Source organism: Equus asinus, unplaced genomic scaffold, assembly GCF_041296235.1.
Source record: "Equus asinus isolate D_3611 breed Donkey unplaced genomic scaffold, EquAss-T2T_v2 contig_617, whole genome shotgun sequence".
Classification (NCBI taxonomy): domain Eukaryota; kingdom Metazoa; phylum Chordata; class Mammalia; order Perissodactyla; family Equidae; genus Equus; species Equus asinus.
In genome coordinates, this window is record NW_027225313.1 from 239,167 (window position 1) to 248,589 (window position 9,423).

Genomic DNA, 9,423 nt, shown 5'->3' on the forward strand with positions numbered 1-9,423 from the left:
CTTAAAACGTCCTTAGCGTTGACTTCATGTTTACACTTCTAGTAATTTACAATCAGGAAGTAATTCTAAATAGCAATACGTTTTATCTCCTAAATTGATTTTTTTGTGTAAATTATTGATTAAAAAAAGAAAAAAATGAAATCAAATGTCCAGCAGTTAAGTATATTTACTTGAGAATATATCATGCAAACTACGTTTAAGTAGAGTGTCATTTTTATTATCAGCATAGGAGAAAAGATGAGTTATGGAAGGGATTCTGCTCATGCTCAGTTATTTCCTTTACTTAACATTAAATCTTGAATAAAGTATAATGTCAAGCTGACTCATTTACTCGTTCATTTTAAAAGCTGAAGACTATTTCCTTGGTTTTTAAATAATGGGGTGTAAAGAAGGGGGTGAGGTGTTGAAAATAACTTCCACTGAGATTGACAGTAGCAACTGCTCTTGATTTTTTTGAGAGTTGTGGGGTCACCCATCAAAGCAGGAATGCTATTTATGTTCAGAAATTAACAATCTGAATTTTATTAGAAATTTTGACTTTTATACACCCTCAAAAAGTAAACTTAGGAATTTATTTGAATTTTTAGCTCTGTTGAGGTATGAGTAATAGACAAAAAATGCACACGTTTTCTATATGTGTATTGATTAGTTTGGACATATGCATACACCCATCATATCATCCCCACAACCAAGTGCTGAACACATCCATGACCTCCAAAACTTTCCTTGTGATTTTTGTGTGTTTTTTTAATCTTAGGAATTTCATGGATTTTAACCTTATGCTCAGATAAAAGAGGGAGAAGATGAGGTGTACGTTGTTTCATTATGGTACCTTAAGACATAGACTTTCAACATACACATGACTTCTGAAAAGCAACATTTATTACTTTCACAATGAAATATTTTCTCCTATTTCCTTCAAATATATGGCCTTCTTATTCTACCCCGCACCCACTTCCTTTTTGAGTAGGGACTCAGGAGAAATTTCCAATGGTACAAACAAACAGGGTCCAAGGGGTGTCTGCCCCTCAGCCCTGCAGGTTTTTCCCCTGTGAGAAGCGCCCACTTTGCACGTGTGTGAGCCAGTGTGGAACAGGACAGAGTATGTCTGCAGACTGGTTCAGCCTGCTGAGCCCCTTTGCTGCTTCTAACCTATGGCCACGAAAAAGGCTAAATGGAGGGAAATTAAACTTTGATGTGTTGATGATTGAAAAGGAAAGTGCCTTGCTCTCTAAGGGATAAAGTCATTTGGAGGAAAATCAAATAACTATCATAGTTACTTTTTCCTATCTTATTTTTCCACTGAAGCCACTAGATATTTCAATCTGACTTCCTAACACAATCCAGTAGTACCTTCCTTTTCTAAGGCCAATGAACTGTTATGTAAAGGGCTTCTATTGCTTTTTCCAAACCCTCCTGGGATTCTGTTTATCTCCTGTTCATTTTTCACCCCCTGCTTTTCAGATTGCTTTGTTCACTGTCCTTGTAAAATAAATGTGGCTCATTAAAATAACCAGCATTAATATGTATCTCTTTCACTGCATTTTATCTAATAAATATGCTGAAGATTTTCTGTATTCTGCATGTGAATCCTTTGTTGAATATTGGAACTGGGACAATCTCTTCGCATCCTGTGACTCGCCAATTCCCTCTTGTAATGTGTCTTATGATGAACCGAAAGCCTAAATTTTAATGAATCCCAGTTTACCGATATTTCTTTTATGGAGAGTGTGTCTGTGTGTGTGTGTCTTCTTTGAGAAGTTTTTTCTACCCTGTGGTCCCGAGGATGTTTTCTTATGTTGTCTTCTAGAAGTTTCATTATTTTACCTTTCCCCTTTAGGTCAAAGTGTCCAGGAATTGAGTTTTGTGTATTGTGAGGGTAGGGCTCAAGGTTTCGTTTACATCCATATGCCCGTCTCTACGAGTAATAACAGGCAGCATTGGGACAGGTGGACACAAGCCTGGGAGTTAGGGGTCCTGTATTCTCAGCCTTACCCTCCCTTTAAAGCACCCTCTGAACGTGGGCAGGTGATTTTCCCAGTTCTCCCTCCTCTCAGACTCCTTCCTTCCTCTCTTCCTTCTATCCTTCATTCCCCCCTCCCTCCCTCCATTCTTTCCTTCCTTCCTTCCATCTATCCACCCGAGCATCTGTCCAGGTATCAATCTGTCCAACTGTCCTCCTGCCTGTTCGCCTGTTTCTCCTTCTCTCCTTCCATCCTCTTTCCTCCCATGTCTCAACTTCTCTTCCTTGTCTTTGTTCTTCCTGCTTTCCCTGTGACCCTCCATTTGTCCGCTCTTCCTCTGTCCATCCAGGTATCCCCTCTATCTGTGCCTCTACCTATCTCTTTGTCGCGTCTCTCTCTTCTTCAAGCACACTGTCTCTCTTGGGTTCATCTCACTCACAGGCTCGAACATCCCTCTACTCACACAATCCTTCCTTCTGTCACTCACATTTATGGCTCACCTGTGAATGGTTGTCCTGGGACAGCCACTGCTGGAGTGCAGATGAGCCTGTGTGGCTTCACCCACTGTGTGGGGTCTCTGTCTCTCCCGGACGACAGCCCTTTCCACAGCTCCTGAGCCGGGCAGCATGTTCCTGCCTACTTCCTCATTGCTTGAGCAACCAGAAGCCACCACAGGCCTAGGGGGGCCCCTCTTCCTTCCCCAGAGGAGCTCTCCAGCCCCACAACTCCACTGCCCAATTATTACTGGGCAGCTGGGAAGCCGAGGTGTGCAATTCTGCTTTGAGGGCAAGCATGCTGATCACAAGGATTATACCAATATTTCAATCTGATGCAGCCCTCAGAGAGCCCCTGGTCTTGTGAAAGTCACAGAAAATTCTAATACAAGGTGGGATGTTTTGAGGAGAAGCACCTGGCATCCTTTGGGTGAGAAGGGCTCTCTGGAGGAAGTTTTGCCCAATTGGGGTCTTTAAGAAGGAGTAGGAGTTATATAGGGAAATAGGGTGTGGAGCGTGTTCCTGGCAGAGGAAATTGCATGAGCAATGGCCCTGTAGGCAAAAACAGCATAGTGTATGGGAGAATTGACAGGAATTTGGTTTGCCTGAAGCACAAAGCCTAACTCAGAGTGAATGGATCAATAAGGCTGAAGAGTCAGCAGGAGCCAGATGTGCAAGGGCTTTGAGTGCCAGGTCAAGAAGCTTGAACTTAACCCTGAAGGCCTTAGGGAGCCATGGGTGATGCTAGAGCAGGAGTGTTCTAGTGAGATCTTCACTTCAGAAAAATGCTTCTAATGTTCAAGGCAGAGAACATCCTTTAGACAATGCATCCAGTGAGCATGTTAGGGTGTTGGTTCCGGTGAGAAAAGGTAAGACCTACCTGGGATGTGAATGAACAGAAGGAACGCATTGAGGAGCAATCTGTAAGTGCAATTGGTGTTACTGGCAGGTGAGGGAGGAGGAGCTGAGAGATATGCTGGCTTCGACTTGGATGAGCACAGCATTGGGTGGTGGTTCCACTGGGAGCAAAGGCAACAGATGATACTGAATTCAGGACTCTGATCTGGTCTCAGCTCAGCTCTCAGTGATGGCCATCTCTCTCCCTCTCTTCTTGCAGCCAAGGGACACGACCTGAAGGCCCTCACACTCAGTTCCACCCTCTCCAACATCCAGTATTTGACAGACATGAGCAAGAGCTCAGCCACATTGAACTCCACTGAGAGAGGCCTGCAGCCCCTAATGAGACCCTGGTGTCAGCAGCTCCTGGCTGGATGAGTCCCAGCCAGCCACTCTCCACCTGCTGTCTCTCCTGCTCGTCGTCCTCCTGCCTCCTCCCCAGCTTGGATCCTTGTTCAAGAAGAGCAGCCTGGGCCCCTTGTCTTGGGCTGTAGACTGATCTCCCTCAGGGAAGTCCCTTTTCTGAGCATTTGAGAGTCATGAACACTTTCGGTGACCACCCCAGTTTTCACTCTTCCCACTGACTGCCAATTTGCTCCTCCCTCCCTCTGGCCCCCATTATCAGAGGATTCAGGACATCTCTCTAGAGTCCTCACATTCCTCTCTCCCCAGGCCTGCAGACGATGGGGCAGCCACCAGCGTGGAAGCTGTCTGCACCTACCACCCTGACCCCATGGCTCATGATGGAGAGTGTGACAGAGACCCCATGTGACAGAGAGCAGCATTCCTGGGTGCTGAACCAGCTGATCCACCCTGTCACCCCGAGGGGCCTCTACTCCCTGCTCAGGGACAGCCTTTTTGTCAGTGGTGAGTGTTCGTGCTGAGCTGGATTGATAGTGATCGTTACTTATGCCTGTTCTGCTTTATTTCCTCTCTAACACGTCAGCCCAGGTTCTGCGTATGTAAAAACTTTCAACTTACAAATGGAGACTATGTAAATGGATTTGTTGATCCCAATAAAAAAAAAATGTGAACTATCTCACTATTAATTTTTATATAGATTGCCTGGACAAATGGTAATATCTTGGTTATAATGGGTTTACAAATATAATTAAATATAATTAAAAATTAGTTTCACTTGTTTATTTTTACTTTTTTAAATGTCAGTATTTAAAAAAAGTTTAAATTTCATTAGATAGAGTGTGAAATTCTACTGTTGGACAGCACTGTTCAAGACGTGAAAATGAAGCCCAGAGAAAGTGGTTAGGGACAACTTTTCCAAGGAAAGGAGTCAATCTGACCCACGTGGCAAGATGCAGACAACAGTCTCATACACACACACACACACACACACACACACTTAGAAAGTAAGACCAACATCATCATAGAGTTGAACCACTACTTCTCAAGTGGCAAGAGGTTGCAGTCCTACATTGTTCTAAGTGGACGAACCTCAGGAAAGGAGCCAGGAGTCAAGAAAATTTACCAATCAGGAAGATCTAAAGAGATCAGGAAGAGAGTAAAGGTCAGGATCTTTGGTGAAGTTCCCAGCGGTGGATTCTGTTAGAGACTCAATACGTTAGTGAGAACTTTGCAAGAAGGGTTGTTACAGAACTCACCTATCGTTTCCTATGTAAAAATACACAAGTTTTGTAAAGAATACTAGCTCCTGCCAATCAACGAAAAGATGGTAGAAGACGAATATCGCCCTTGTAAATCACTCCTGGATTAGTGAGCCAGTCAGGGAACAGATGACAGTGGATTGAGCTGGACCTCACTAGGCTGATTCTGACTTCATGACCATCCTGTGGATTGTCTCATGCCAGGACCTCTAAAACATGCTGCCCCCGCCACTCTTTTGCCACCAAGGTCCACCAACCAGACCTTGCTGACAAATGCCCTGGCTGGGCCCCTTCTGACCACACCTGGAGGACTCTCCCCAAATCCTACTCCATCACGGCGCTCTTCCACCTGCCACTGGCCAGGGAGGCATTTCCTCCAAGGCTGACACTCTGTGTGCCCAGCTCTGGGAATGACATGTCTCCCTCAAGTGAAGAAAAGGATGTCAGTTCAGAGCCTGTGGGCTGCAGCCATTAGGACAAGGCCTGGGGTTTGCTGTCAGAGAGAAGAGAACCTGAGGTGGGTGTGGGTCCCAGGGTTCAAGAAGCCCCCGTGATTCCTGGATAGAAGCCCAGAAGACGATGCAGGACGGAGGAGGGATGCTTGGGTGTGATTGTCCTTGGGAATGTCCATAGGGAGGCGGATGTGCCATTGGTAATGCCTTCAACAGTGTTGTTCATTCATCGATTCATCCTGTCTCAGGGAGTGCTGTCTACATCCTTCCAGCCCCTAGTCTCCCCTCTGGAGCAAACAGACAGCGTCAGAAGAACATTTGCATTTCATTTGTAATGTATGCGTACAGGGCATGCAATGTGCTGGATGTTGCAAGTGTTTTGAAACATTAACTCCTTTAGCAGTCTCCATATCCTCACAAATTAGGTACGCTTATCCTTCTTGCCAACAACAGATGAAGAAACTGAGGCACCAATGAGGTAAGTACTTTGCCCTCTACCAATATCTAGGAAGTGATTGAGGTGGAATTTGAACATAAGATGTTGGCTCCATATTCTCTGCTCTTAAGCATGTTCTTTGCTCTCTAAGACTTCACACCATGAAGACGATAGCTCGGTGTATCCATTTTCTTGTTACACCCGGTAGCTGCACTCTTTGATCTCTGTCTGAAAAAGATGCTATTCGCATCAAAACTGTTGCACATACACAACCAAAATGACTTCTCCCCATATCCCATGTCCTGGAAAATACATAGAGAACATTTCAAAACATTTCTTGCCCAGGCTGGGAGTGCTTCTGGGAAATCCCACTGTTCCTGTAAGAAGCCAAGGGCAGGCTGGGAGCTGTGTCTCAGGGGAAAGGTGAGCAAAGGAGTTACAATGGGGTTACAAAATGGATGGGGGGCCTCAGCAGGAAGTGACTTCAGGATCTGGTTGTGTTTCAAGCTGGGTGCTAATTTTCAGGCTTTGGGTGTAGGGGCTGGTGCTGCATTCCAGGGAGAGGGGAGTCTCCCTGTGTTCTTGGGGAAACCAGACCCTTGAAAGCAAGGGAATGAGAATTTCCTTTCACAATGGACTTGGGAGGGGAAACATTCAGCCCAGAAGAGACAGTCATGATCCTGAGGAAACCGGAAGAAGCTGCCTCCTCGTCCGCCAAGCAGAAAGCCCTCCTTCATGGACTCACTTTATCCAGATGAGACCAAGAAGGAGGACATCATGAGATGCCCTTGCAGGTGGGAGACCTGTGACAGTGGAGCCTGTGCCTGGGAGGCTCTGAAAGGCATCATAGGGGTGACATTTGCTGTGAGCAGGGTGCCAGATGAGAGGCACGCCTGCCTGTGTCTGGGAACAGTTTGAGTGTCAGGGAGAAGGCACCGCTGGCACAGAGGCTCACAGGAAGAAGTGGGTCTGACCAGACAAGGTCAGAAAGATGGCGGTGTAGCTGGAAGGAGCCTGAGAAGAGAGAGGAGGGCAGATGGGGACAGGCAGGGCCAGAAGGCAGGAACTGGCAGACTGTGCTTTTCCCGTCACTCTCTGATGACACTGCTCTAAGACATTGCACCTAGAAAATACAAATCCTTAACATCTCACAAAGTGTGTGTGCCAGGAATGGGGCACAGCTTAGCTGGGTGCCTCTGCCTCAAGGTCTCTGTGAAGCAGGGGCTGCGGCTCTATTGCGGCTCGACACGGGGAGGGTTTGCTCCCAAGTTCACTCACATGCATGCTGACGGGGTTTGTTTGGACTGAAAGTCTGAGTTCCTGCCTGTCTGTTGGCCGATCATTCCCTCCGTTCTCTCCTATGGAGCCTCTACATAGGGCAACTGAAAACATGCACACTTGCTCCCCCAGTTCCAGAGATATATGATGCAGACAGAGAGAGAGAGAGATGGAAACAGAAGGGGGGAAAGAGGGAGGGGACTAAAGCCAATGAGTAAGAAGGAAGGGCCAGGCTTTTTGTTCTTAACCCTGGGTTGCAGACCATCCCATGACCTTGGCTGCATTCTATTCAGAAGGCAGTTCCTGACCACTTGTGGTTCCACAAGGACATGCACAGCAGAAGGCAGTGAGCACTGGAAGCCATGGAGGAGGCTGCCCACCACATAGGCCGACATGAGGCACTTGGGTCTGATTCTAAGTCAAACAGGAGACCGTGCAAGGTTCATGCCAGTGAATGGAAATATCTGAATTTCCGCTAATTTCCACCTCTTAAAGGTGCAGACCTTGAAACGAGGCCTAGAGGGGCAGTGACTTTCTCAAGGTCACACAGCTGGAACCCAGGCCTGTTTTGAGGGGTACTCCACACTACATCCCACCCCCTCTTGTCATTCTTTCATCTCTAAGTGTGTGCATCAGACACATGCAAACCAGACCACAGGTGTTGTCGCTATTGTCTCTTCTACACCTGAGGACGTCCGGAGGGAGATATTTCTGGCCTCGTCCCCATTGTGCAGGTTGGGTGATTGAGGAGGCCCTGGGAGGCCCATTGGCATTTCCAGGACACAGAGCTTGTAGGAAAAAAGAGGTCGGAACTCAGCTGCATGTCCTCAAGCTGGCACCCTGGTTCCATCTCAAGGTCCTGTTTTGGGATCTGTGCTGGCTATTTGTGTACAGTTCTGGAGGTGACATGGGCAAGGAGGGTGAGCAGCCAAGATCCCAGAGAGGTTTTCGGTGGGTGTGATTGAAGGAAGGGGCCCAGGTAAGGGAACCTTGAGGAAGTGACCTCACTTCCTTGGAGACAGACCCCAACAGAACTTAGCACACTGGTCTCCAGGCGCCCACATTCTAGACATAGCATCCTATCGAGCCCACTTGAGTGGCGACACTGAAGACAAGAGGATGTTCTCCTGCTGTCTCCCGAGTTGTGGAGGCTCTGGCTTCAGGAAAGCCAAGAAAAAGAGCCTTTTCATTCACTATAGACACTGGCTTGGCCCTCACCTGCACCGCCTCTGTCCAATTGGCAGGAGGAGCACTCAGGTAACACAGGGCAGGCCATCCGGGTTAGGCCAAAACTGAATGCCACCCGCACACCCCTTTGAGCCTACTTGTGTGTCTGAGGGGAGTGAGTGAGGGACGGCGGGGCAGAGCGGGGACCCACCCTGGGTAGGAGCCGTTTGCTCAGTGTTGGAAGCCTGGCAGTGTGTCATGTTCCCAGCCTAGTTGGTGGCTAGCAGGATGGGAGAGTGGGTGCTGGGGACCAAGCTCCTCTACCCATAGGTTAGTCCCGAGCCATCCGGTTGTCATCTCATTCCCTCCCTGGCTGGAGGTCTATGCAAATGCTGCTTGGTACCTGATCTGTGCTGGGGTTTCCTCCTGTGGCCAAGTCGAGGCAGGCCCCTGAGACCTCCCGGCTGGGATCTCGGGCACTGTCTTTGCAGAGCTGCACGCAGGAGGTGGTCGAAGAGCTGGCGGATGGCTTCGGGTACTCCATCTCCCTGGACAGGGACCAGCTGCACCGCACCATCATCAATAACCAGGGCTGCTCTGAGGTGAGAGTGGGCACAGAGGGGTCTTCCCACCCAGAACCCTGAGATAACCAGGGCCGGCCCAGAATCCAACCTCAAACTGCCGTTCTCCTGGGACCCGAACAGGGCTGTCCCCCATGAGTGTCCCACAGTCCCATTCCCAAAGGAATCTGGACTTCCGCTTCTCCCCACCAGCTGCATAGGAGGGTAGGAGGGCACTCTTTGCATTTCCCTAGGAAGATTAGAGAAAACGTTGCTGTCGTTGTCACTTCCCAATAGGCCCTGAGTATCTTTGAATTTTGCCTTTTTTGGAAAATGGAACCTTGATAATGAGGGTCTCCAAACTCCCTTTAATGTAAGAGAGATAACCATCAGCGTGTTTTGGAAGTCAAAGGGATTCTCAGAGTGTGTCACTGCCCTGTACACTGTTTCCATACCTGGGAGGGGTGAGGTGGCCACATAACATTTCCCTCCGGGTCAGGGTCCGATGAAGCCTCAGGCAGTTAGAGGGGCTGGCCCTCAGCCGCCAGTTTGG